This window comes from Rhagoletis pomonella, unplaced genomic scaffold (assembly GCF_013731165.1).
Source record: "Rhagoletis pomonella isolate Grant_MI unplaced genomic scaffold, Rhpom_1.0 Rhpom_scaffold_01557, whole genome shotgun sequence".
Lineage (NCBI taxonomy): Eukaryota > Metazoa > Arthropoda > Insecta > Diptera > Tephritidae > Rhagoletis > Rhagoletis pomonella.
Genome location: NW_023460111.1, coordinates 32,923 through 41,338, shown reverse-complemented (window position 1 = coordinate 41,338; position 8,416 = coordinate 32,923). Strand labels below are relative to the sequence as shown.

The 8,416-nt window shown below is 32.3% G+C and overlaps 1 long non-coding RNA gene across 1 annotated transcript; it reads left to right on the top strand.

The window, feature by feature from the left end:
* The first annotated feature begins 920 nt into the window (after positions 1–920).
* On the top strand, positions 921–8,135 carry LOC118752497. The gene is made up of 2 exons (XR_004994693.1): positions 921–1,040; positions 7,804–8,135. It is a non-coding gene; the product is annotated as an uncharacterized LOC118752497 (long non-coding RNA).
* The last annotated feature ends 281 nt before the right edge of the window (positions 8,136–8,416 follow it).

The window sequence follows — 8,416 nt, the reverse complement described above, 5'->3', positions numbered from 1 at the left end:
AAAAAATTTCTAAATTTGATAAAATTTTGTAAGGGCCTGAACTAATATTTTGTTAACAGTCCACTTTTTTAACAAGAAAATTCAATAAAAACGTATAATTGAAACAATGTGTATGTATGTGTTTTGAAAAATTTTGTTTTTTTTTTTGTTTAAATTGGACGGTATGGAGTTTTCCTAAGAAAACGTCCTCGGGATTTGCGGCACAAATTTTTAAGCTTAGGTAGTGTAAAGCTGATTAAAACAGGCCAGCTCTAATTTTTCTCCCTTACTCACCACACTTATGTGCACACTAGGGTGGTCCAAAAATGCATGTAAAAAAAAGTAATGTAGGAATTTTTATGCTCTCAGCCCATTAGATTGTTCTATGTATATCGCAAAAAGGAATACCACTATTTTTTTATTTTGAAATCAAAAAAAATTTAGACGTCGCTCAAAGAGCTCAAAGTTTTCCATGTATTTTATATGTGGAAAAACCACTTCGTAGAAATGGTATAGAATTCTTGCAAATCAATATTTTTCGATCACAGTAACTATATTTTATATGTCCGCCAAAACCCCTAGAAAATGTCAGACAAAGCAATGGGGGGATAAATAAAAAATCTTTAGCATTGAAAAATGGTTAAATCAGCAATTGGATATTTTTATTGGAAGTCTCCTGAAGAGAACCAGAGTTTTCCGATCGAAAAATATTGATTTTCAAGAATTGCATACCATTTCCACGAAAAGTTAGTTTTTTCCCATATAAAATACACGGAAAAACTTTGAGCGCTTTGAGCGACCTCTAAATATTTTTTGATTTCAAAATAAAGAATAAGGGTATACCTTTTTCGATATAGAACCATCGTAGCATTAAAATTCCGACTTAACTTATTTTGGACCACCCTAGTGCACACATAAATATACATATGCACATATGCACGTAAAAAAGCTCATATTGCTACAACGAGTTGTGGAGTCTTGCAAGAGATTTTGAAGTAAGAATTCACAGTACAAATTTTGCATTGGTGATTAAACGTACGTTTTTCTTGACTTCCAAAAAGGTAAGCAACCAATTTGAACTACATATCGGAATAAATATTTTATTTATGCTGCTAATTATGTGTGTGATTTTTTTTATTGTGATATAGAAAAAATTTTGAAAATATAATATTTTCAAGAATTTGTTTCGATTAAAAAAAATATTTGGCAATTTTTTGAGCAAAAAAAAAACTTGGACTGCTGTGCTGCGCAGTTTTTTAAAACATAAAAAGGGATAACACAGAATTGAAAAACAAACTTGAAGTGAACAGGTTCAAAATAAGACCAGCAAAAAGTAAAGCTTTTACAAAAGTTTTCGCAAATAAAGGTTTCGGTAAATGTAAAAAGCCGATTAATCGATTTTTTATTAGTAAATAAAAAACTACTTTTATAAAAGTTTAAGTGAAAACTTTGAAAAAGTATTCATACAAAATTTCAAAAATAAAAAAAATACGGAATATAAAAACTTTACTAAATAAGTTTTCCAAGAAGAATTAAAAAAAAAACAAATAACTAAATTAAATTAAAAATTGAAATAAAAAATTTAATACACCTAAATTTGCAAGAAAGAGACATAATTCATTTAATTTTGCTTTTACCAAATAAAAAATTGTTTAATCCTTTTTAAACAAAAAAAGCATCTAGTTCAAATGTTTTTACTACGATTTTCCACAATTTACAAACAAATAAAGGTGGGTAGATACGCGAAAAGTTGAGAAACAAAAATTTAATTCAAAAAATTACGAAACAGTTGTCAATTAAAGTAAATTCTAGAGAATTCACACCAACAAATGTGGCAAAATGTAAAAAAGGGTAGGCCAAAAAAATTCTGAAATCAAAAAATTATTAATGCCTTATTCATAAAAAATTAAATAGATTCATAGATCTTTATAAAGTGATATTTTCATACAAAATTATGATTCATAAAGTCTTATTTATTTTTTATATATTTGGGTGTAAGTATTAGACCACGTAAAAAAAATAAAAATAAAAATCCTGCAATGCGACCGGAATCTGGCTCAGATTTTAGTATTTGGTATAGTACCATAATTTTAAGAGATCGCGCATTGCCCGTTCATTTTTCCCATAGGAATAACATAATAATAACATTTTCCTTTTAAATGGTTTAAATAAATAAATGAGTAATTAATACAAAAAAAAATCACATAACAATTTTGCTTATAATTTTTAACACAGCAAGGTTTTCTGACGAAAATTAAAAAAAAAAATGACAAAAATATATTAATTTAATAAAGTAATGAAAGCTCCAAATTTAATATTTTTAATTGAATAAAAAAATTGCATAAAAAATATAATTATGTGAAAAATTTGTAATTTAAATTAGGATTTCTGTGATTACTTTTGCAGTAAATTATTTATTTTTGGAAGTTATTAAATTTTTTCAAAGTAAATTTTCAAATAAAAATAGTGTACATACATATATATGTACATCAGGTGAGTAATTTGTTTGGAGCAAAATTTTCGAAGAGAGTGTATAGCAAATTCAAATTCTACGATTAATTCTAAGCAAAAATGGCGAAGAAACTACATATAAATAAAAATTGACGTTTGAGTCTCCCAATTTTCAAAAGAAAAAGCAGTATATTGTAATTTCTTTTAACTTTTTTTTATACATAATTTTCTAATTTTTTTTTGTTTTGTAAAGAAGTTTCTTAAATATGAAGAATACACAAAATTTTCTAAATGAAAAATTAATTACGTTCAGAAAAAATTACAGTGAACTGATTTTTCTTTTTAAAAATTGGGAGGGTCAAACGTCATTTTTGGTATATAATTTGTTCACCATTTTTGCTTAGAATCGAACGTAGAATTCGAACATGCCATACACTTTTTTCGAAATTAAATTACTCCGGCCTAATGTTCATATGCACATAAATCTCATTTAAAGAGGAACATTTGTTGACATAAAAATTGTATTGAGAAAAACTATTCAAACTACATTTAGCTCAAAATCGAAATGAAAAAAGTAATTAATATGCAAAAATTAACTCAGACACTTTTCTTTAAAGGCTTATAATCAAATAAGCTGGAGAAAAAAGTTTTGAAGCAACGAAAAAAAAAATAACTGAAATAATTTTAAGTAAAATTTGTGTCACATAGAAGTATGTCACTGATGGAAATTGTGGAAACTGTGGTCATTATTTTAATGAAAAGAAAAATACATATAGTGGTTATTATAATTTTACGGCACTCACATACTGACAAGATTTGACTATTTTATTATTTTTTAGTTCTAATTATTTGTTTATGAAAATATAGTTTGTTCTATAACAAAAACTCAAAAAATCCAAGGTGTTGCTGATTTTCTCCATATAAAAAAAGCCGTCGAACTTACTTCGTATGGAAGAAAATTATTAACATCGTAAACAAAAAAAAAAATTGCCAAAAATCAACAGCAAGTCCCAGGTACTTCAAACTTGCACTTCATTACACTGATGGGCTCTAAGAAATGTAAATAAAAGCTCGAAATTTCTACGAAAGTTTTGAAAGTTTGGATTTATACGGTTTTTGATAAAGAATAAACTATATTGTTATAAAAAAATAACAAAAATTACAAAATAATAAAAAAGTAATAAAATCTTCTCAATATATCAGGGTCGTATAGTTATGATCAGCACTATATTTAAAATTTTTGCCTCGCAATTGAAATTAAATCGATTGAATTTTCTTTGTTTTTAGCAAGCATTCATAAAAATTTTAAAACATAATATTTCCTTGCGCCTCTTTTGTTAAAATTTTGTGTTTGTGTTTCTCTGCTTCGTAATCAGGAGTGTATGTATGTATGATCTTTTTTTCATTCTGAAGTCCAATATGCGCCATACAATATTGCAACCTAAGCAATTTTACCCGCGAAGTAAAAGAATTTATTATTCTACGATAAAGTGAAAACGAGGCGAGAATATGAGACTTACATAATTACTTACATACATATGTATGTATATGTACATATGCGCGATCGTTTGCGCTGAAGCAACAATACTTGCTTATAATTACGAAATTCAATTTGTATACACTCTTACGTACATACATACATACATACAAACATAAGCATAAGTGTACATTACGGTGCGGCATGATAATTCATGAAATATATTCTGAATGCACACAAACTATACGATACACTCATTAGGACTTTGCTTTAAGTAACTCCTGAAAGAACTGTTAGTTTTGTAACTATATGCCTTCCTAGTGTTTCATATTTAATATCCGCAAGGCCTGAGCATTCACACAGGAAGCCTATTCTTGCCACCAGATTGCCTGGTGCCACGCGTTGGTTGCTACTATTTAGGTATTCTGGATGTCTGCAAGTTAAACTTCGTTATCGACTCCATAACATATAACATATAGGACAACGGCGATAACGATATTTAATCTGTAGTTAGTGTTAACCAGATATTGAATTATCGGCCCTTAACCTTTTAAGCAGTTTCGAGCTCCTTGTTCGGTTATTGTCAGACCAGAGTTTTCTTGATATCACAGAAGTTTGTATGTTTGGTTGTAAGTATACCTGACCACCTGCTTCAAGTCACTACCAGGTATTACTACGTTAGTGTTGAAGTCAAGCTTGGCTACCAAATAGTCTGACGTCTTTCCTAATTGCAATTCGTTAGTGATCAATTGGTGTGCAAATTGACTAGGGCCCAAAACCCTGCCACTCTGTGTCAGACTGCATTGATACCGGACATTCAAAAGTTACCGATACTTGCACTCAGTGTCGATAAAAAGTACTCGATTTAAACTACTAGGCTCCGATTGCAGAGATATGATTTTAAATTTCAGTAACAACCGACCAAAAGTTTTTTATTTTAAGTAATAAATAATACTAATACTTTTTTAATGCTCAATTTTAAAAATAATCAAATTCGACTCATCTCATTCGCAAAAGTCTTCGATCCCTCCGAACAAAAAATTAAAATAAAACCCACCGCCTACGTTATGGTTAGGAAAAGACAACTTCCCATAAAATTTACCAGGCGTTTGAAGGCGAAAAGGGTGCCGTTTCCTCCCTCCATTTACGGCCCAATTCCATTTCCATGTTTCATACGTAACTTAATTTTCGTAATCTTACCCTTTTTTATAGGTCACCTTAATGTAGGTTCTCGTATAGCTGAAATTTGATCGCCCTGCTATTGATGTGCTTATTTGAATTTGCTTATTATTATATTTTTTTTTTTTTGGATTTTGAATTTCTATAAATATTTCCCAAGAAAAATAAAATGCTTAGGTATGTAAAACGATTATGAGAAGGCTTCTTAGTGCAAGCAAGAAATAGTAATTATTGCTTATTTCGCTATAAGCAATGCATACTGCCCAGCAGGAAACCATAGAGTCCGGAGCCCAAAGGCGCGAAAGCAAAAGGTTCGGTTGTGACTGTGAAAGTACTTAATGCTCATTATTTATTTTTTATGAAATTATAGCTCTTTATCTCACAAAAACCATATGTGTCTTCACACCTATGTAAGCTTGGTGCTCGGTAACACAAACAAAATACATGCAACAAAATGACCGAACACCGAGTTACCGAGTACCGAGCTCGGTGTGAAGGCCCATCATGTAATTCCGAATTGCAAAATTTTCCAAAAATTAAGAAACTCGAAAAAATTCAACAAAATTGCAAGAAATTTTCAATAACTTTTCTCGAGAAAATATTTTGCTATGCAGTTTTATATCCTATTAAATTTTTGTATAATAAAGCTCAACTTGCACGTGAAGCAGAATTTAGGTGAGTGGTTTTTATCGAAAGCTAGCACACCAAATACAGTTCACTCGACACTGCTCTGCTCATTCTCGTTAGACGGACTCATAGAAAATGCGAAATACGCTTTGAGTCTTCCAAGATACATAGCTGGAGTGTTTAAAAATGTCTCAAGGGGCATTTCACATTCTAAGAAATTGTACGATAAACTTGTTAGGCAGATCTCGGCGCAATGACGGTTGAGTACGATTAAGCGTGACGTATAGAGGGGTACACCAAAACGAGGAGTGTTATCATCAAGGGACAAGGAGCTGCTGTGCAAATGCTATAGAGATGGAAAGCATTGAAAGCCTTAACCCAGCAAACCAACTCTTGTCGTCCGGGTTTCTCCCTTGTCACCACCGTCAAGTATTCTTTCAGGAGGCCGATTAGCAACTTGCTCGAAAAAGTCCATATGGACAATGTCAGTCATCTCAGTACGAACGTCGGGAATCTTGGTTCCTAGTCCCAGTCCGCCCTTTAAAAGTTAACTAGGCTCTATCTCTGGTCGCAGTTCCCATTTGTTTCTACGTCGTAGCTTTTCGGCTACCCGCAACTGCTGCATAATTTCTGCTGATACACTGCAGATCGCCTTCCACACTTCTTTGCATTCAATCATTCATAGCACGATAGGACCCAGAGCTTTTTAAAGCAGCCGTGGCCACTGATGATTTGCGTGAGGTATTTAGTAATCCACCTCACCGTGATTCCTTTTAAACCATGCAGACGACGAAGATATACTTATGATAGATTACTAAATGGAGTAGGAGGTGCGGTTGACTACTCTGAACTGGAAAAGTACTGATCATTTAAAGTACCGAATCACTGTGGAAAATATTAAGCTGAAATTTTCGCTAAGAAGTTGGCAGAGTTACTGCAGAAAACTATACATAATAAGATACACAATAGAGGTATTCTCGCAGTCAAGCAAAGCTCTTGCACGGTTTGCAAAGCTGTTCCATAGGAAAACCGGTTTTTTACCATGCAATCCGGGAATACCGCCATTTATATTGACAATCAGGAAATCACTAAGGCACTACTTTCATACATATATACGTACAACCTACTCGAATACCCCTTTAGAATGTAAGGAGGCTATTGGAAGGTTAGTAATAGAGAAACCCGTTCACCCAACAAAGGTCTTGAAGGTAACGAAAGTGCTGAAGAACTAGTCAAAGAAAATATAGGTCTAGACGTCTGTGTAGCGATAGACATGCCCATTGCTCTACAGGAAATCAATCGATACTGCGATCTATCCTTGAAACGCTGTGCAGATAATGAGTGGAAACATACACAGGGTTATAGGGTTGCAAAGACTGTGAGTGGATCGTACAAGGAACAGATACCGATTTCTAGTTAAATATAAAAATAGTATACTTTGAGACTTCCGGTAGAACTGTCAAAAAAGGGAACCATCCATTCAAACAAGTGGAGGATAGAAGTGTTCGAAGCCCAACAATCAAGAGGAACCAGTTTCCATGATAGCCGGTTATACTTGGCTGGAACGACACAGATTCATATCACCAAAAACTCTTCATGGAATTTTTATGCTGTTACAACAACAACAACAAGTTGAATACATAGTTCGCAAGTCTAGCCACAGGGGCTGCAATCAGGATTAGGCCTACTACATTCAATTCGCTTCAGGGTGCTGCACTTTTTCTTAAAATTAGTTCAGCCCAGCAATCATTAAAATTAGAGCATGATTAGAAAATGAGCCAAGCTCTAAACAATTTCTCTACTAACGTTAGAAGACGATAAGAAAAGCTGTCGAGATTCACAGCATTCTCTACCAAAAATGAGGGCTTAAGTTTATAATAATCTAACTCAACCGAATTTCACGTAATCAACTACGCCATTAACTTATTCGTAAGCATGTTTTTTGCAGTGAAATAATTTTTAAGTACTTTTAACGCTTCGGAAATTCAATAGTTATAGAAGCATACAGCGCAAAAATATAGTACACATTATTTTTCCAAAGTTCCTCTAATTATAATCATTTGTTGTCTTTTTTTCTCCGTTCTTTTCAGGCTTCAAAAATGAACAACCGCATGGTATATTACACTGGCAATGGCAACCAGACCCAAAAAACAACGGTTAGCTATCGAGAGTCTACACGCGCTACGAAAAATACCATAACGCATACTTATGAGAAGAAGATAACACACGTGGTTAAAGAGCCGATTTCAAATTATAATGGGCACAATAATAACTACAATAGCAATCGCGCGCTTCCTGGACCCAGCTATAATAATAATAAAAATTATTATTGATGCAAGAAAGAAATTTTTTAATGTTTTTTTACCAATGATGTAATAAAAAATATAAAAGCGTCGAGGATTTATACTTTTATAGAAATGTATATTTATGCTTTTTGAATTAAGAGATTAGAACGAAAAATATTAAAATGTAAGGTATGTATTTATGTACTATATACCTATATACATCCTGCTCTAGCCAACGAATTGATTTCGTATAGCGTCAGTGTAGATCTTCTGAAGCGCATAAAAACATTAGAACAGCGTCGAAAGAAGTCTTGAAGATAGATAATTTTCTCTAACAACATACCCGTAAGTGTGCGTACCGAGAAGAGCAGTTTTGAGCGGAAAGTAACTTTCATATAATTGCTACTTTGTGAGAGTG